The following is a 21,695-nucleotide window of genomic DNA, read 5'->3' as shown; positions in this document are numbered from 1 at the left end:
AGATAATCAGGCATGACCACAACCTTAAAGAACTGTAGGTGATTATCAAAAGACAAAGCCTAAGAATCCATGTTGTAGGAGAAGGAGCTGAGAGACAACTAAAGGCATAGAAAACCAAATCAATGAAATTATACCAGCACATTTCCCAAATCTAGGGAAAGATATGGATGTCCAAATACAGAAGGCATAGAGAACTCCAAATAGACATAACCAGAAAAGAACCTCTTCACATTACATAATTGTCAAATGCTAAGATTACAGAAAAAAAAAGCTGCAAAAGAAAAACCTCAACTTACTTACAAAGGCAAATCAATCAGAATTACATCAAGACCTCTCATCAGAAACTCTAAAATCCAGGAGATCATGAAATGATATATTTCAAACTCGGAAAGTAGCCAACCAAGATTACTGTATCCAGCAAAGTTTTCCTTTAAAATCAATAAATTTAATACCCTGTAAGAATAGCTAAAACTAAAGAAATTCATGACCAACAATCCAGCATTGCAGAAGAAACTTAAAAGAATTCTACACAGAGATGAGAAAGAAAGATAGGCACAAATATGAAAGGTCAGGAAAAAAATTAATTTCATGAGACAAAAAGATCAATAAATGAAAAGAAGGAAAGTATCAATTATATTCAACTCTGTAAACCAGCTAACTCAGAGGACAAAAGGAGAAAGAAAATAAAACCAGTGCTTGAATCAACCAGGAAAAGAACCAACAAAATTACCAGAATCAGAAAACACCTTTAAATAATTAGCTCAAATGCAGTTGTTTTTAACTCTCTAAATAAAAGACACAGGTTGACTAAATGAATCCAACTATTTGTTGTCTACAAGAGACATAACTCACTGACAAAAACACAGACTAAATATGAAAGGATGGAAAATGGTAAACCAACCGAGTTGAAACTGAAAGCAGCAGGAGTGGCTCTACTCATATTTGACAAAGGACTTCAAGCCAAAAGTAGTCAAAAGAGATTAAAATAAAAAGGTCACTTCATAGAAATAAAGGGAATAATCCATCAAGAAGATATAATGATTATAAATTAATATGCACCAAATGTTTGTGCACCCAATTTCGGAAAACAAACACTATTGGACTTAAAGGAACAAATAGGTCCAGACACAAAAATAATTGGTGACTTCAATATCAAACTTTCCTTAATGGAAAGATCATCCAAACACACACGCACACACCCCAACAAAGAAACTGCAGAGTAAAACTGCAACACAGAAACACAGAGCAAATGGACATAACAGACATACACAGAATAGTGCACAAGAAAGCGAAACAGAGGAGTTGAATGTGCTCTAAGCACATTATATACACGTATGGAAATATCACAATAAAACCCCTTTGTGAAATTATATATCCTCACAAAAAAGAAAAATATATACTTAAAACAATTTGTATATAACAAATATAAAAAGCATTAAGTCCATATTAAAATATTGTGTTAATAAGGGCAAAACAGTTTCTGTCTGGAAGCGAGGGGGTGGGGGGAGAAGGAAAGGGTAGGGAAAGGGAGGGGAGACTAATGACCCAATCATTGTATGCACATATGAATAAAGGAAATAAAAAAATAAAAATAAGTAATAAATAAAATATTGTGTTAAGACTCAGAAGATGTAATGAAAATAACACTTTCTGAGAGTATGGTGCACTGGGAAAATTACAAGAGTAGAATGGAAACAAAAATATGATGAGATAAAACCAAGAAGTGAGCATTTTCCAAATCTTAGATCTTAAAAGTCACTCCAAATCTGGGCTGTATCCTAAATTGTATGGGTAATCCATCAAAAAATCTCAAATCTGGTTGTTTTGAGGAGAACTGGACACAGGTCAAACACATGTCTTCTAAAGTTCGTTCCAGCTGCAAAAGGGATGGGGAGTCCTAGGACAGTGAGCTTTCCATTATACATTGGCTTGAGCATTTCAAATGTTTGCCTTACCAGAACTTGAGAGTTACTTGGTGTATTTTCACCAATAAAATCTATGCCTGGCTGCTTACTATAAGCAAGAAGTAAGTATTGAGTAAAGATCATTTTCATATGACTCTGGTTATAAAATCCACCTTAACTGAAGGAACCACCCAAATGAGAAAAATTCATTTTTATTTTAAACATTTATTATCTCTTGATTCTATATATCTTAGTCATTTCACTAACCCGTAATCCTAAATTCTTCTTTTTATTTTACCTAGGACAGCACAATGTCTATATATTATGTAAATTAATGATTCTTTTCCTTTCTTTTTTTCATTTTATGGACTCAATTATTCATTCAAACATTACTAAGGACCTATGAACCTTGATTACATTAATTATCTCTATTAATGCTTACCCTATTAGAAAATACAGGTGATGCACTTAAAAACTTCTTGTTATTAATTCACTCTAAATGAGAACAACAAACCCATTCATTGTAAATATATGTAATTTATTTTTATGAAATACTATTAGACTTCCCAAAACAAAGGATAGTAAAAATAGTGGAATTGTTTCACAATGTTACAAGTCTTTTTAATGTCTGATTTAACGGAGAAGCAATTCTCATATACTATTCTCCACTTAAAATTGCTGCAATTTATACTGTTTGGTTAAAATATATGAAGAAAATCCCAATTTCATACATGGAGGTAGTTAGAAAAGGATGTATTTTAATAACCACTTCAAATAACTGGATCTTCTTTGATACTACACCAAAGCTGGATAAGTACTAATTTCTTAAATAGTATTTCCAGTGTGAAAATTGAAGTCATTCCAATGAAGTTTTCTTTCCCGCTAAAATTAAAACCCATTGCACATTGAAGGAGTCTTTTACCAAACATCATATTGGCTCAGTTTGAGTGTGCACCCTGAAAGTTCATGCATTGAAATCTTAATGCCTCAATGATGCAGTTGGAAGTGGGGCTTAGTGAGAGGTGTCCCGGGGTTGGGGGAGCACTCATAAATGGATTAATGCCTTTCTCATGTTAGTTCTTGTTTTTTCAAGATTGCATTAGTTAACATGAGAGCAATCACTATAAAATGAGGTGCCCCTTGCATTTTATCTTTTCTTCATTCACTTTCTTGTCTTTTGGTGTTCTGCCATCAGGGGAAGCCATGTGGCAGATACCCATGCTATGCTTTTGAACTTCTCTGCCTCCAGAATCAGTAGCCAAAATAAAACTGTTTCCCTAATTTCAGGGTTTTTGTTATACGAATAGAAAACAGAAGAGGACAATATGCTAATATTATGCCAGTCATTGGCAAGGTACTGGCTCACTGGGTTATACAAATCTTCCAAATATTGACACATTTTATTTTACAATATGAAAAAAATCACTAGTTAATGTCACTACAAATTAGATCAGAAAAGTCTTCATTAAGAAACTGTTGTGTTTGTGCTGGTTTTTAGAAGTTTTTCAAAATTCTGATATTCATTTGAAAACTTGTGTTCAGTAATAAACACTGAATTGTCACTTTCTTTGAAGTGACAAGCCTACTCTGTTCATTTTTGAGAAAATGTTCGCCAAACATTCAAGTCTAAATACCCATGGATTATCTATCAGTCATTCTCTCAAGTAAAAAAGATATTCACAAAGGTAAATGACTTTTCAGCTTGCAATCCAAGTGATCACAAGTTTTTTTTTTTCTTTTGCACTTCCCTACTGGATTTTGGAATTTAGTGGATATTCTTTACATTCATTCCCCATTTCATCACACAGAATATTAAAAGCTGTACTTATGGGCCAGAACTAAATAAAATTTCCCTGCTTCATCAAAGAAATTTTTAAGTGGAATTAGCATTAAAATTTGACTGAAAGTCTGTGATGGAGAAGAACTCACTAGGTCTTGGAGAATTTATCACCACTGCCCTGACTCATGCTAACCCACCAGTATTTTTACCCACAATTTTTTACACAGTCAGTGCAAATATCAGCACAGTGAAAGGGTAAATAAGCTCTTAGTACTATTAGAAGCATAGTTTAGACCTCCCAGGCTCTGTGGGGCTATACAGGTTACATGTTGAGAGCCATTGGTATAGGTTTATCTTGGTGCAGTTTACTACACAAGACCTTTGGTGCTGCTAACTGTGCTCTCAGCTGATGGGAACCCTGTGTTACTGAGGTCAAGGGAACACATCCAATGTCAGTGAGATCATTTGGTCTTTGTCATATGGGTCTAGTTTACAAGAGCACAGGAAATAGACCAACACTCAACACGTATTGATATATGAAGATCCAGGATTTACCAAAAAGCCTACTTGACATGAAGAAGAGAAACATGGAGACACAGTGACACAGGTTGGCAGAATTTTTGACAGTCAGAGAGCACCACTCTCTTGGTCTTAAGGGTATTCAACAGTGGGTAATTGCCCAGAAGTATAGATGAGAATCACCAACCTGATGACAACTTATGAAAATACTCAAGAAGGCACACATGACTGCTTACATGAGAACACATCCTTATTTATACCCATGGGTGGCTATCTCTATGAGTTCACTGGATAGGAGCTCCACATGAACCCCACCATGCATCTCCATCCCCAAACAAAACAAAACACCCATGTCATATGTGCTGTTGCTAAAGAGATGTAATTGTTTTAGCCACTTGAACATACACCTTAGGCCAGCAATGTCACATTCCTCTTCAAGAGACAGCACAGCATCAGCTCCGAAGACCTCATTAACATTATCACAGCTCCCAAAAGCAATAGCAAATGGATTTTTAGAAACAAAATGCTGAATATGAATATTAACTACTTTATTTTTCAACTTAAAATAATAATATTCTCCAGCTCAGAATTGCATTTGTGAACTATTTGTAAAGTATTAATTAATATTGTTCAGTCAATGCCTTTATCAAAGGGCAATCAAGCAGACCACTCTGCTCTACATTTATGCCATCATTATTGGTGGGGAGTAAATTTATTGAAAACATTAATGTTTCTTATTGCAGACAAAACAATGTTGTTCTATAATAGAGAGCAGTGCCTTTGCCAGGGATTCACTTGCCCTTTCTGGGTGAACTTGTTTTCAGTAGGTTTCTTGCAAACAGCGAGGAGTTGGGTTTTTAATCCTTTTTCTCATTTACTTTGTGTTGTCTTTGCTTGCAAACAGAAAAGCATATCACATTTTTAGTGTTATAACTGTTATATTTCAGTTTTACCTTTGATTTTTATCCATCTGAAGTATTCTTTCCTCCACAGAGCCTTAACAATGACATGAACCAAAACCCTTGTCCTTTTGTTATGTTTAAGATCAGCAATTTTATCCCAGCTACTTGGGAGGCAGAGATCAGGAGGATCAAAGTTTGAGACTAGCCTAGGCAAAATATTAGCAAGACCCCCATCTTAACAAATAAGCCAGGTATGGTAGCACATACTGTAATCCTATCTAGGTGGGAGGCAAAGGTAGGAGAATTATGATCTGAGGTCAACCTAGGCAAAAGCATAAGACCCTACCTAAAAAATAACTGAAGAACAAAGGACTGAGGTCATAACTCAAGTGGTAGAGTGCCTGCTTAGCAAGCACAAGGTCCTGAATTCAAACCCCATTATGGCCAAAAAGAAAGAAAAAGAAATCTCAGAATTAAAAAAAATTAAATCCTAACCAGAGGAGAACACTTGCTATCCCCACCCCCTTTCCTGGATGGGGATCATGACTTCAGATACTTGAGGTACTACCATACTGGCAGATGACTGTAGGCATAATAAATACAAGACCCTGCAGACTTTGGCATATTCCTCAGAGGGTTTCACGTGAATCCATCTATTACTGAGATTTGTAGCCCTAAAGACCCAGGATTTGGCCTGTGGAATAATGTCAGATACAGAATGATCCACTCAAAAAGTTTTCTGTGTTTAAACACTAACACCAACATCTCCACTCTGGTACTTTCACCCCAATTCTTGTCTGGCTTCTCCCTTTCTAACCTTACTGCCCGAGTCTTTCGCTGGGCTCAGCAGCATGGCATTGCTGAGCACCTGCCCTCACTTCTTCTATACTGCCTCAGTTTATCTCACTCTATTCCCAAACTGTAGGTGGGCTGGATTATTCCGAGACTCCATTGTCAGGACCTTCAGCTTGGACTGGAACCACAATTAATAAAGCCTAAATAGCTTACTGAAGAGCCCATTCCCTTCCAATATCACCCTTATGTCTAAAGTAGAAGTCTATGTACACCCCTATTTCTATAATTCAGGACCTCATGGACATGGAAAAGGAATCTGTTATCATTGCCTGCACATTAGGTATCATTTGGTACCAACAATATTGTTAACTTGTTATGATTGAACTATGTTGCCCTCAAAATTCATATAATGAAGTCCTATCCCTCAGTACCTCAGAATGTCACCTCACATGGAAATAGGGTCGTTGCAGGTGCATTTAGTTAAAATGAAGGTATACTGACTTAGTCATATGGTCTCCCACCAAAAAGGGAGGTGTGGGTACAGGTGCACAGAGGAAAAAGGCCATGTGCAGACTGGAATGATGCTGCTACACACCAGGAACTGGCAGAACACAGGAGAGAGACCTGGACCAGATCATTCCAAGAGGTTGATTTTGGACTTCTGGCCTCCAGAGCTGTGAGACAATAAATTTCCCTTGTTCGAAGCCACCTAGTTTGTGGCATTTTCTATGACACCAATAGTAAATCATACAGAATTCAGATGTAAAAACAAAAGAGATCAAGCAATAATGGTAGTTACCTGTTGAAGATCTAACAGATTCATAATAGGACTGGATTCATATTTTGAAGATGAAGATAACATTATAATTATGTACATTCAAACATTCGTGGAGAGTTCATAGATTCCCCAAACATGTGCTATTTATGATTTTGGGGGGAAAAATCCATTTTCCTTAGTAGGATCCAGCCAATTGGGCAGGGGAATTTATTGTTGTTTGCTTCTCTATATTTTTCTTGAGGGAAAAGGTGCTTTATTTTTCCTTGTTAACTTCATGAATAAGCAATTGAGTAAATGAGTGAACCAGTGAGGGAGGCAGCAAATGAACTATTTTTAGAGCAGGATTATTGAACCTCTGTTTTGTTTCATCCAAAGCCAGGCAGTTGGCTTGGAGTTCTCTGTGATGCTGAATAAATGTCTTTGAAATCCAAATCTCTTACTTTAGCCCTAATACCGACTCTCCTCAGTAGATCCCAGCTTCTTATCTCTCAACTCACTGCAAAGAGATAATGAAAGAAAGAATGTGAGCTCTTCTATGAAAGGTATGGAGCCATGTGTCACTGGTCCTTCTGAGCTCTCTTCTGGTCCACCTCTCCACAAAGGTTTCTCCCTGGCTCTGCCTCTCTCTCATGTGTTCTCTTCTTGGTGGAAAGTAACGCCATTCTTCCCGCTGCTTACTTAGAATCTTGGGTTCACCTTTGAGTCCTGTTTTCACAAAGCCCCCAGCATCATTCTTTTTAAATAGAATCCAGATCATGTTACTTTTCTGTTTAAAACTTTCTAAAGGGATTCTATTTTGTTTGTCTATCTGTAATTGCTAAAATGTTAATTTCATGAAAACAGACATTTGTGGCTCCCCAGGGCCCACCCAGCACAGTGCCTAACATATACTGATCTTTCAAGAGAATCTAGTCAATAAATGAAAGACGATGACAACAAGGTAGTAGTGTGAAATTTTCTCATGAAGCCCAAATCATATTTTAAAAGTGTTAAACAAGTTGAACTTTTGCACTCTTAACTGCTTTTTTTGCATTAACATTAAAATAAATGTTCAACCTTAGAATTCAGTTATGTAAGTTCTGTAGTGTATGAGTACAGACAGCATTCAAAATCACCAAGTGCATTTTTAAAGGAGAAAAAATAATGCAATTGGGACAGTTCTCTACAATGGAATGTTATAAGAGTTTGTTTTTAGGAAAAAGTATTCTGAAATGATAATACTTAAAGATGGTTATTTTGCTATAAATAGAACATGATCTTGGAGCAAAAGACCATATGAACATCCTAGATGTGCTATTGATTGGCTATGTGAACTTGAGGTAATCTTTCTCCAACTTTGCATTCATGATAGCTTCTCATCAAGTCATCAATATTAAAGAGAATTTCATCTCTTAACTTTGAAGAAGCAAAGAGTTTTGAGGACCATTTGGAAATTCTAAATTTGAACCAAAATCTCCTTATGTAAGCTAGAGAATGAAATATGAGCTACAACGAATCTGAATTAATTACCATTGAGCATAAGACATGGCCTTGCTGGAAACTGTAATTACTTATGAAGACCTTCTATTGAGTGAATATGCCACTATGTCAAAATAATATGCAAAAGGATTTAAATATTTTCATCTTGTCTTTTACTTCAAAATCCCATACTTAAAAAAAAATTCAAACCATTGCCAGATGGATTACTGAAAATCCATTCTTTGAAAAGACTGACATTTCATCAGTGTGATGAAAATGTGAGCTCCTATATATAGTTCCTTAGCTGGGATAATAACAGGCATTTTAAGAAGAAAGCTTAGCTAGGAAGTTTTATAGTTAGCTTGATTGTGAAAGAAATTATTTTTGTACAGCTAATTTTCTTTTGTATCAAAAAATGCTACCTGCTAAAATGAATCAGAAACTTCCAAGTGATAAACAGTTAATGTTTGTCAAAGTTCTTTGAAAAGTCAATTTATAATGTGAAACATTTTCTCACAAAAATGTACTAAGAAATGTTATTTTTCCACAAAATCCACAAAAACCTATGTAACTACTATAAGATCATTGATTATAATCTATTTTTAAAAAAGGAATGTACCAAGAAATTTGGTGATTAAAGCACAGCAGATAAAGATTGAGGTGTCTCATCAGTTGCTATTCTTATTCATCTTCAGGAGTTATTAGAAGAGCATTGTGTGGCTTACAGAATCCAGCAGAGGACTGGAGAGGAAGCTTGGAAACAAAACAAGGGCCCAAGTGGTTCAGCAGTAAGGTCCAGTGCCAGGGTCATGCCCCAGGAATGCTCCAAAGGTCATGACCTCGCCCAGGCTGCAACCCCTGACTCAATACATTTGCAGTAAATTATGTCTCATCTGCCCCTGTGTCTCTGTGTTATCTCATTCAGAGAGGGTTTTGAGTAAATAGCATGGACTACTTAGGACCCTTTTCTTTAATATATATTCTCAGAAAAGTCTAGAAAATTATCTCTTTGCATAGAGTAAATTTCTCTGTAGCATATGATGTAATTTGTGATGGTTCTGAACAGCAAACTGATATTTTAAATCTTGCTCTTAAGATATGACCCCTTAATCATCTCCCAAAGCCTCTTGCATTTCCACTTGGAGCTATGTCAGATGGTGACCGCTCAGCTGAAACTCCTGCATTAACCGTCTTGCAGTCTTTGGCTTCTCAGTGTACTGAATGCAGCCAGTTCACCTCCTTATTCCTCTAAATACAGGTTTAACAGTTCAGTTGAAATCTTGGTGACATTCTTACATCTCCTCAACCTGCATTCTATTAAAATATTTAACAAAATGAATGTGCTCCTCATCAACCTTCTCTTCTGACTTCATTGCAAGATTTTTCAGAACACCTGATAAAAGGGCACATATTTCAACTGCAGCAAAAAAAAAATAATAACCATTAGGACATTAGCTCCTTTTTCCTCTGTGTGTACCCAAAAAAACTGCATCATGAATGGAAACTAGGATGAGTACTATTTTTAAAAACTGGATTTGTTAATGTCCATGTTATATGTTAAAGAGTTGAGAAACTGCAGTATAGAATTAAGAAGAAGAAAATTTTCTGACTACTGTGCCCTACCTAAAACCCAGTTTTCCTGTAGGATGAGGTTTTCAACATGTCCCTCTAAAATAAACTGTGTTCATGGACAACACAAACCACGAACACAAGGGCTTCATTGGTCTTTTAGGGTTTCACAATATAATGCCGCACCATTCTTCTTGGTGTTCTAGGGTCTCCAGGAGCAAGAAAACTTCAGTCCATAGCAAGAACACAGGCCTTCTCCTGACCTTCACTTCTAGTTTCTAGTCTCTTATTCTCTTGTGAATATCTAGTTCACATTCATAAGAAAATCAAAATTCCTGCATGGCCCAAGCTTTGGTCACTTAGATAAATTACTGAATTCTGGTAATTTGATTTTGGTAAGTTATCAAACTCAGAGACACAAACTCCTTTAAATAAAACACCTTATGTTATATCACACAAAATGGTCACAATTTATATCACACAAAATGGTGTCACAATTTAAAAGTGTTGTGATTTCCCTATGCAGTGCAGTACAGTTTTGGGGACAAAATACTGACAGCCTGTGTTTTTATAAATGACTAAAAATTTTCCATCATTGACAGAAAAAACAGACATAGAAATTGCAACATCTCCACACTAGTGACACAACTAATACAGAAAAACTCTGAGAAAGTTTGGTTACTCATTAAGCCAAACTTTCTTGCAAATATCTGCTAATCTGGCTCAAGCAACCATGAACATCTGAATATAAGCTCACAGATATGCAAGAAACGGGACTGGCATCTCTATTGGAACAGGAAGACCTTGGTGAGATGCAAAACTTATTAAATATCCTGATAATAATTAAAACCATAAAAAGAAGCATGCACTTATTTTATAATACTCATCAAAGTGCCTTCTGTGTTCTTACTTAGCTTAATATTTACAATATCTTGTATCAATTAGTTAATGCTGTGTAACAATGTACTGCAAAGCTAAGTGGCTTTGAAAGAACCATTTATCACTTCTTATAAGCCTGTGGTTGGTTGAGTAGGTCCCAGGTTTCATTTATCTTGATTGGACTTATTCATGGATTTGAGGTTAGCTAGTAGCTCCACTAGGAAATTGATATTTTAGTATGACCTCCAACAGTCTTGCTTTTTCCAAGAGGCTAGTTTGGAATTATTCTCATAATATAGATAGAAATCAAAACACAAAACATTGTAATCTAAGAGAGATGATTTTACTGAAGGACACAAAACCTCAACTCCAGCAATACTGTTTATGGTTCTTTATTTATATACTTTGATTTAGTGATCAAAACTGGTTTTGAAGGCCTAGCATGGTGTCTCAAGCCTATAATCCTAACTATTCACGAGGTGGAGATTAGCTCACAGTTTGAGGCCAGTCCAGGCAAAAGTCTGTGAAACCCCATCTCAACCAATAAATCTGGGTGTGGTGACACATGACTGTCATCCCAGCTACTACAGGAAGCATAAATAGGAGACTCATGCTCCAGGGCAGCATGGGCAAAAAGCAAGACCTTATCTCAAAATAACCAAAGCAAAAAGCACCGGGGCATACCTCAAATGGTAGAACATATGCTTAGCAAGCCCCAATACTGCCCCCAAAAGCCCAGCATACTGTTTTTGAGTCAAATATGTCATTTTGGCACACTAAAATCATCAACCGTATTTTAATTTATTTTTCCCCAAAACAACTCTACTTTGACTATTGAAGTTAAGTTTGCTAACATTCTTTGAAGATGAACATTCTTTGAAGATGCTAACATTCTTTGAACAAAGGTACAAATGCCTCCAAGATCCATCTTTTCCCAAAAGGGAACCAATGAAGAAAAATGGCATCAGAACTGACTGGACTTGCACCTCACAGCCAACGCTACTTCTCCCTAAAAAAGGACGATTCATATTCTAGGCAGAATGGAACAGGACATGGTGAGATTTCATCATGATATTCAGAACAGCCTGCAATTTAAAATTTACAGGTTACTTATTTCTGGAATATTCTAATTTGCTATTTTCATACCTCCGTTGACTGCCGGTACTGAAACTGTGGTAAGTGCAGCTGTAGCTGCGTGTAAGGAGAGACCACTGCCTAGGGAAAGTCTGAGATGTCCTGCAGGAGGGGGGTTTCAGAGAGAAGTGGTTAGAACTCATGACTGAAGTTCATCTTAAGGGCGCTCAGTTCTGAGCAGGAGCAGCCTTGTAAACCAAAAGAACTTCAGAAATGAGTCAAAATCAAGAGAATAGAAGTGATTCCTGAATATTTCATAATTTGCCTCATTACCTTCATTCCCTTAAGGGAAAAATGAACTAGTTCTCTCACTAAATGCTTTGCTGTAGAATGACAAAAACAGGGCCTTTCCATTCTGTCCCAAGACATATCACCAGACTCTTCCATAACAATCAGCTTACCCAGCCATTTGATGAATGAAAACCTAAATGAATGAATTTGCTCAACATTTACAAGTTCCTAAAATTTGTTATCTAAAAGCACAGTGAGAAAATACATAATGCCAAGATGTATGTGAAGAATGGGACACAGCAATGAAGTAGAACCAGTCGAGCACAACCTGAAACTTCCTCAAGAACAAGCCATGCAATACAAATGGAAACGGGGATGGAAGACTCGGATGCTAAGAATTGTTGTGCATTCTGTCATTTTATAAATGAAGTCAAATTAGCCCTCCAAGATTCCAAACATATAGATATATATATAGATACAAACATATATTACTTATTTTTGATACCAAGGGCAGACTTGTTAGTCACATTGAGATGAATGAGACTCAAGGTTATCACTTAGCTATTTGAACTAAATAATCTTGTTGAGCTGGACAGTGGCTCAAGTGCCAGAGCGCCTGCCTAGCAAGCATGAAGCCTGAAGTTCAAACCTCAGTACCACACACACACACACACACACACACACACACACACAAAACACCCTCAAGAATCTTGTTGATAAGTCCAGCTTTTCATTTGATGTTGCCTACATGTATTTAAACAAAGAAAAAATGCAATAGAGAAAACAAAAATATCCCTAATACATGATAGATCCACTTATTAACAGGAAAATAGACATCTGTGGACCTCAACAAACACTGCATTAATTAACATTGCCACCTTTCCCTCCAGGAACCTGTAGTTCATTAAAGACGCACTTAGACTGAAAGTCAGAACAAAGCCATCTGCCAGGCCTTATTTCCATGCATTCTAGATATACATTTATCCATTTTCTAGCATTAATTTTTCCAGATGTCAGAGTGTCAGGTCATAAATTAATGAATGAGACCACAACGTGGTGATGTGGGTTTCATCTATATAACCCATCGACTAGATTATTCTTCATGAAACAAGATGTCTTGTTGCTTGTGAGGAATTTGAACAAATAGCAAAACTGTTTATTGAATTCTGTATATTATGATAAGGTCCAAAATGCCAATGGCCGAAAAGGTCAAAGATTATTTCCACATTAGCTTAAGGTAATGCTTAACCCACAAAGCAAAATGTAATAAGTACAGTTTACTGACTGCAAAATAGGAAGATCATTTATTTTGCCGCCAAGAAGCTGTCCTTCTTACAACTTTATTAAGATATGTTTACCTCTCATCCATTCCTTCCTCATCACTGTCCCAGCAAACTTTAAAATAACAACTAGAACAAGGAAACCCACTAAAAATTGTTAAAAGGTGGATGGAGAAGAGGAACTAAGAAATAGCAAGGGGATGAATTTGATCAAAGTGCATTATATTAATGTATGAAAAATAATAATGAAATGCCATTGTAAATTAATTTATGATAATAAAAAAGAAAAAAACCCAAAAAGATTGGTTTAATACTTTTATTTAAAATTTCCTAAATGTATTTCCTGATCAAAAGTTTTTAGTAAATCAATAAAAAGGTTTATATTTCAAAATCATCTATTTTTCTTGGGAGTTATTAGCTGTTTTCACAGGCACGGTAATGGAAAATTTCCTTGGTAACATCTCTGGAATTTAGGTTAAGTCATTGGAGTCCTTAGAATGGTAATATTACTAGACAAGGCACAGAACATCATAACCAAATATTTATCCAATAGTCAGCTCGCTTAATGAGGTCTTTCTTAAGAGGGAACTTACTCAAAACTTTTTGCTGAGAAGTCAGACTGGTGACAAAATGAAAGAGCTAGTGTCAAAGCAGCATTTTAATCATCTGTTCCCATGAGACTTAATTATACATCTTTCTTTCTTTTGTAAGAATGAAATCTATCCTTATTTTCAACATGTATTTTTAAAAGTCTGATACTACCAAGGAATTAATTATATACTTCAGTGATGCTTAAGACATGCTCATGAAGTAACTTCCTCTCTTAAAAACAACTAAAAATGAATTTTAGAAAACCAAAAAACCCTTGAAAAACAAGAAAACTTTTGGAACCATGAAAAATAATGGGAAAGAGATGAAGATGTTTCAGAAATATGGAAAATACAACAATGCCACAAGTGTGTTACAGATCCTGACAAAGTTTACCCTAAAAAAGAGACGTATACACCAAGGTGAAAATCTAAAATCCCTTATTTGCAAAGAAGGGAAAAGGGTGTTCTTCTGAGCATACTTGGCTTTGACAAGCACAGGAAGGTTAGCCAGTGTGAAAAAATCACATTGTCAGTTTATAGTCACTGGACTCTTTGGTCTGTTTGGCCTGACATGAGGGGAGAAGAGAGAAGTTCACTGTGAGCAGCATCCCCACTGACTATGGAGAAGTTAAACTGAAGGGGACATCCACTTCTGCATCAAAATAAAAGCATGTTAGCTTGGAGCAAGTGTTGAACTCCACTGCATAAGGAGTTTGCAGGTAGCTTGCCAATGGAAAACATAACCTCACTCAATTGTGAGTTGTTAAAACAAAAGAGATCGTGGAAGATCTATGAAAGTCATAAGAATAAAAAATCTATAAGAAGAACTAGAACACAAGAATGCACTCAGCAGAAAAAACATTGAATGCTGTGCCTGAAGCAGATAATAATATGACCAACTTTTGCAATTAATCAAAAATATGAGATAACCCCTTTCAAAGAAGTCATTAAGAAGACAAGATGGAAACAAACTTAGAATAAATATGGAAAAACCATAAAAGAATATGAAATAAAAGCTGGCAGAGGCTGAGAATAATGTTGAAGGAAAAAAAATTAAAATAAGACTGAAGGAACACTGAAAGATGTGAGCAACAGAAAACAAAGAATGGGATGATTAAAGTGAACAAATAGAGTTGAGATAAAAGGCTAAATATTGTAAGAAAAATAATACAGAAAGAAGAAAAGAAGATCCAAAATATTCATAATAGAATCTCCCCTTTCACCCATAAGTCTGATATAATGGAACAGAAATTTATTTAAAGCCACAATTCCATAAAACTTTGAAGAAATAAACAAAAACATGAATCCACACATGTAAAAAAAGAGTCTTTTCCAGGAAAAATTACATGAAATACTCTACAGAAAGACATATTATAATAAAACTTCTAGATAGCAAATATAAGAAAAAATATTTGGACAACCAGGCAAAAAGTCAAACTGCTCAAAAAGGAAAAAAAAAATTTCTCACTGAAACACTTATTAGGACACTAAAAAAGAGTTGGGTAAAGTGCTTGAGAAAGAAGACAAGATTCCCCATGAAATTTGTTGTTTTTTGGCAATGCTGGAGTTTGAACTCAGAGCCTCATTATTGCTATGCAAGTGCTCTACAACTTGAGCCACTTCACCAGCCATTTTTTGTGTTGAGTATTTTCAAGATAGGGTCTTGGGAACTGTTTGCCTGGGATGGCCTCATGATACTCCTGATCTCTGCCTCCTGAGTAGCTAAATTTACAGGCATGAGCCACCGATGACCAGCTCAGCTTCCCCAAGTTTTATACCCACCTAAACTGTCATTCAAATACAGAGAGGTAAAACATTTGACAGAATTAGAAAAAAAAGATGGAGAATAATTCATCTAAAAGCCGGTAGAATAAATGCCAGCTCACTAAGGAACAATAGGAAAACCATATAGGTTGGCTATAAGCCCCAAATATAACCAACTGTATATACTAGACCCAGGCAAATATGGGCATTAAAGACTACTGTATTGGCACACATTTTCTAAATCAATGTTTTGAAGATATAAGGGAAGGAAATGTAGGAATGATCATTTCTTTTGTTTTTAATAGCTGAAACTCAAAATATTTTGTTTTAAGTCTATAAAATGGCTAATAGAAGTAAAGGAATGTTCAGTAATACAAAGCAATTCTGTATGGTACAAAAGAAAAAACAGAATTGCAGGTTGAAACCCTAAATAAAAGCTAACAGGTAAAAATTCCCAAATCTATTTTAAAATAATATACCAAAATCAAGGGTATCAAGATACCTACATTTATAAAATCTGTAAAGATTTACTATATTATTAAATAGAAAAGGAAAAATGACACATGGAATTGCATATTGAAATGCCTTTTTTGAAATGTTTTTAAAATATCTCTTTTAATTTAAAAATATTTTAATAACATATGTGTCTCATTCTGTGCTAGACAGATACAACAAAATACCTGAGACTGGGTAATTTACAAAGAAGAGTAATTTATTTGTCTCAGTTCTGGGTGCTGGGAAAGACAAAGTCAAAGTACCAGCACTGAGAGTCTGGTGAAGGCTGTGCTTTCTGCTTCAAGATAGCACCTGTGCCCAATGCTGGTGGCTCACTCCTGTAATCCTAGCTGCTCAGGAGGCAGAAATCAGAAGGTTCACAGTTTGAAGCCAGCCCGGGCAAATAGCTCACAAGTCCCCATCTCAAAAATACTCAACCCAGAACAGGGCTGGTGGAGTGGTTCAAGTGTTAGAGCACCTGCTTAGCAAGCATGAGGTTCTGAGTTCAAACACCAGTTACCACCACACACACATACACATACAAAAGATGGCACCTATTACTCTGTCTTTCGCTGGAGACAGAATGCCCTTACATGTTGGAAAGGATGGAAGGGCAAGAGGATATGAGTACTGTTCCTTCCAGTATTTGTAAAAGCTGTCAATCTCATTAGGACTTCATCCTCAGGACTTAATCAACTTCTCAAATCCCTGCTTTTTTTTTCTTTTGGAAGTACTGAGGTTTGAACTCAGGTCATCATGCTTGTTAGGTAGGCTTTCTACCACTTGAGCCATGCCCCAGTCCTTTTTTGCTTCAGTTATTTTTTAGATGGATATCCTGCTTTTCCCAGGCCTGACCTCAAAACACAGTCCTCCTACCTATCCCTATCACCATTACAAGTACACGGCAACATGCCCACTTCTTTACCAAGATAGAGATCTTAACTTTTTTCCTGGGTTGACTTTGAACTGCGAACCTCCCAAATTCCACCTCCTGAGGAGCTGGGATTACAGGTTGGGCCATCATGCCCAGCTTCCATATCTTAATACAGTTATATTGGAGATTTAGGTTCCAGCCTAATGTCTATGTCTGAGGGCACAGACATTCAAGCCGTATCAGTATAAATAGCTGGAAACCTTCCATATTGAATAATAAATATCTACTAAGCATTGTGTTAGAAGCAATCTCATTAAAGTCTTATTCAAAACAAGCATAGTGGCTGCCATTCAGTGTGTTTATAACCTATGATTATTTGCAAGTAAATTTATAATGTGCTTTGAGATTACAAGTAAATCAACCAAAAACCCTTTATAAATAACAAAAAATAATGACATTCATAAAATATACTAGAAGCTAAAGCCTCATGATATCCACATGGCAATAAAATACTTGTACCTAATTATTTAGGAATAAATCAGTTACTTAGAAATAAAAAACAGATGTGCAAGGTCTATAGGAAGAAATTCTAAATTCCAAGAAATAAAATGGAGACTTAAATAAATAAAATGACAGACTACATTTCTGGAGAGAAGGACTCAACTCATACAGTTTTATTCTCCCTAGTTAATATAAGAATTAATTATGAAACCTGACTCTAAATCCCTACACTCCCAACTTCCAGTGCTTGCCTCTCCTAGGTAGGTAGCTACTTGACAATTGCAAGCTGCCAGGGTGGGAGGAGGGGGTCAAGCTCTTTTGAGAGACATAGCAAGAAGCCCACTGCAAGGGTAAGATGCTGGAAAATGCCTGAAAGAGCTGATGCTTATTTCTCTGAGGACCTCAAAGGTCTGGTGTTAAATGGTGTGATTGTGCTCAATCTCCCTGCCTTCAAAAGATCCAGAGGGAAGAGAACATATGGGCTGAATCTTTCCTAGGTGGGTGCTGGCTGAGAAACATGAGAATTCAGACACAGAATAAAAGCCCCTCTGCTTTTCAGAACCCATGGAACCCCCATTATTCAAAATCTCCCAGTAGCCAAACCTGATGCTAAACACTGACAGAAGTCAATAATTGCACATCTGAATGGTGCATGCAGCCAGAGAAAGGGGTCTCATACTTGGGAGTGAGAAATGTTTTTCTAAAATCACTAAAACTCTACAAACCATAAAAGAAGATATTGAATAATTTGACTGAAACAACAATAAAAACAATGTGACAGAGAAAATATCCTATGGGAGACTGGGGGGCATGGCTCAGTGGTAAAGTGCTTGGTAACATACATGAAGCCTTGACTTCCAAAGCCAGTACTGAAAAAAAAAACTTGAGAAATAAATGGAAAATATGCTGAGCTTATATCTGAGACTAAGGACTAGATTCAAAAATAGCTCCATACCGTGTTTCTAGAAATCAAAAAGTACCAATGACCCAATAGAAAAACAGAGAAAAGTATTGGACAATTACAGAAGAGAAAGTAGAGAAGTCTCTTCAACATACAAAATAATGCTCGGTGTTGCCAATTATAAGATGCACGCAGATGAAAACTATGTATTTCTACCATTTCAAATTGCAAAGATCAAATGTTTGGTAAAACATTGTGCTGGGTGATGGAAGGACGTACTCTCTTACTCCCAGAAGATCTGGTCCCACCCCTGGCAGCTCTGCTTGGGCAGCAGACTCAAAGGAGGATACCAGGTTACCTTGACTGGACACACTGTGCTGTTATAAGTAGCTGACACCATCACAGGAGGAGGCCTTGCTGGCACCCAGGATCATTCAGAGTGTGGTGTGTGTCTTTCACACCCTGGAGTTTCGCACCCTGGAGTATGCCATGGCTATAGTCTCAGTTAAATCGACTGACATAATTCAGCCAGGCACCTCCGTGAGAAAAGTATGTTTAAAGTTCCAAACAAATGACAAAAAAACACAAGTCACTAATGAATTAGGATCAGGTTCTGTTTTATGCAGCTTTAGAAGATTTCTAAATCTTAGTGCTGCTGTCTGAAATGATGCTGTGTTTTGATTGTGGTCTAAAGCTTTGAAGTGCTGCTTAGCATCCTTCCGTGGAGTTCTTGCTATTCAAACAGGACAGATTTGGTAAAGTCCTAGTTAGGTTGAGTCTTGCTTGCCTTCATTTGGTCATCTTTGTATGACTCCAGTGGTTGGGGGGTTGGGGTTACCCTCTCTCCCCTGGCTTTTTTTTAAACGGTTTTTTAGCTGATGTTCATTAAGAGAGTACTTAGAACTGCCACCAATGAAAGGAAATACTGTCTAAGAAAGTGTATTTCTTTAAAGAGCTGTGTCATACCATCCTTTGGGCCCTCTGCTGGAAAAGTAGAATCAAGTCTCAAATAATGCCTTTTCAATTGTATCCTCTAGTATTATAGATGTAGGACAGTACTGTATCATACCTCTGTGAATGTAAAGTATCTTGCATCTGCTTTATGATATGGAGTAGTGACTGTGCTTTATCAGAGCTGTTTTTAATGATGTTACTCTAGAATGTTTTCTTTCTAAATGATGATTGAGAAGCTAATAAAAAAAAGGTGCCAGGTACCACAACAGTAACAGAAAATTGCTGTTTTCTGGGGTTTTGTTTTTTTTACTTTTTCACTTTTTTTGTTGTTGTTGTTTTGGTTTGGTTTGGTTTGGTTTTTTTGTTGTTTTAATGGAGTGTGCTAGATGTCTCTATAATTTTGTTCAGATGACTGCAGAACCTGGAAAAGCTGTTGCTGCTATTGATGCATAACATACTGCTATTATTGGTCTTTTTATATAAATATAAATATATATATACATATATATATAATTTGAATTTTTGGAAACTTTAGCTGTGCTGTCAACTTTGGAAAAAAGTATCCTGGTTTACTGTGTTGAGTTGGCATTGTATAGAAATTAATAGCCATATTGGTCTAGAAACGTTAAACTTAATTTTTTTTTCCATTTGTACAGGGGTAACGCACTGTATTAAATATGTAAGTCATTAAACATATAAATGATAAGACCAATGACACATGTTAAAATAATGACATAAGATTTAATCCCAGATTTTTTTTCATGTATATTCTACTAAACTTGGAGTACTCTGGGGACTCACAAAGAAATCTTGAAAGTACAGATCCCCCATCCCAACTCAATGAAGTTTCCTATCATCACACTTCTGACACCAAATGTGTAGACTTTTACTCACACCAACAAATTTGCCGGTTTTCTGGATACCTATTAGGTGTCCCACTATCGATTCAATTCAATTCTGATACTATCTCCCTGGAATTAGTGTGACAGCCCATAAGTTAAAGGGCTTAGTTCCACAAGAGTGCCCCCACATCAGAAGCTAACAAGTCCTAGGCTCTCCCATGATATTACCAACCAGCTTCAAATAAGGGTCTCCAACAACCCTAACCTTAGTTCAATAATTTGCTAGAATAGTTTGAAGAATTCATAAGAAATCATTCATTTGCTATAACCGGTTTATTCTAAAGGATAAGCAGAGTGAGGATTCAAGTGAAAGAGGCTTGCGTCACCTTTCCCTGTCTCCCCTTCCCCATCTCTTCCCTCGTGTTCACAGGAGAAAACAGGACCCACTGTCTCTTAGGTCTCAGAAAGAGTCAGGATTATTTTTCACAACTGCCTTCACCAGTGAGCACAAAGCCACATTTCAAAGGACACTGACAAATTATCCCCAACTGCCAGAGGGAGAAGCCTTCACTGAACACCTTCCTGTTTCCTGTGGGATGTTACCTGGTCAACTGCTAAGATGCAAGTTTTTGAGTTGTTAGGAGGAAGGATTTCTTCATCTCCATGTTTTCAGCTTGTTCTGAACAAAATCCACTGACTGCACTGTGCTCCACAGACTGGCTCATGGCCACCGTATACCCCTTCATGTTGAGCAATGATGTGTATGTACACTTTCGTGACCTACATTTGTGCCTAGGTCGCCTCATCAACCATGTTCACTCATGCCGCTACCAGTTCACCTGCCACATTACTCAGATTCAAGGCCACCTCTGAAGACATAGTTATTTACAGCTCTGAGATATGGTATGCTTCTAAGGGTACATCATCTAAGTATGGGAGTCTGGTGTCCTGTGTGGCTCCGAAATGGCCCCAATGGCTCAGTAAACCCTATTCCATGAGAGTAGCCAGTGAGAGTGCTGCTGTAGCCAAGAATGATGAGGCCTGGTATGAGGTGTTCAGCTTGTCACAGGCCAGCCAAAGGCCCAATTGCCATTGTCCACCTTGTGTATTCAATGAAGAGCACAACACCCAAGCTCCATACTACCAAGAAGAGGCCCGAGAGGTCTATTCTGTGCAGCCATACTATTTTGCTGATATTTTTGAGGATTGGCAACTTCACTGAGATGATCTGATTGAACCCATGTGAACCTCAGGTCTGGAGTCTTCTGAAGATTCTCCTAGAATTAGTATATAGTGTTTTCTATTATCAGACAGTAAGTGCCCTTGTCCTCTAGAATCACTTTTGAGGAAGGGCAATTCATGGTAACTTCCGATTACATTTTTAATATTTTTGACTCTTTTTGAAGACAAATTTTTAGAAACTTATAAAGGAAGCAACCTAGAGACAGACCAGCAATAAAGATAAATAAGACTAAGTATTGGAGTACAGAGCTTCTAGGTCTTTTCCAGACACACCACCATGTATTCACCAACCTAGAAGCTCTC

At 36.8% G+C, this 21,695-nt stretch overlaps 1 pseudogene; it reads left to right on the top strand.

The window, feature by feature from the left end:
- Nucleotides 1–20,813: 20,813 nt before the first annotated feature.
- LOC109680742 (placenta-specific protein 1-like) lies at nt 20,814–21,396 on the top strand (annotated as a pseudogene).
- The last annotated feature ends 299 nt before the right edge of the window (nt 21,397–21,695 follow it).

The sequence above is a fragment of the Castor canadensis genome, chromosome 3, assembly GCF_047511655.1.
Source record: "Castor canadensis chromosome 3, mCasCan1.hap1v2, whole genome shotgun sequence".
NCBI classification, from domain to species: domain Eukaryota; kingdom Metazoa; phylum Chordata; class Mammalia; order Rodentia; family Castoridae; genus Castor; species Castor canadensis.
The sequence above is the reverse complement of the archived record's forward strand: the minus strand, read 5'-3'. Positions and strand labels throughout refer to the sequence as shown.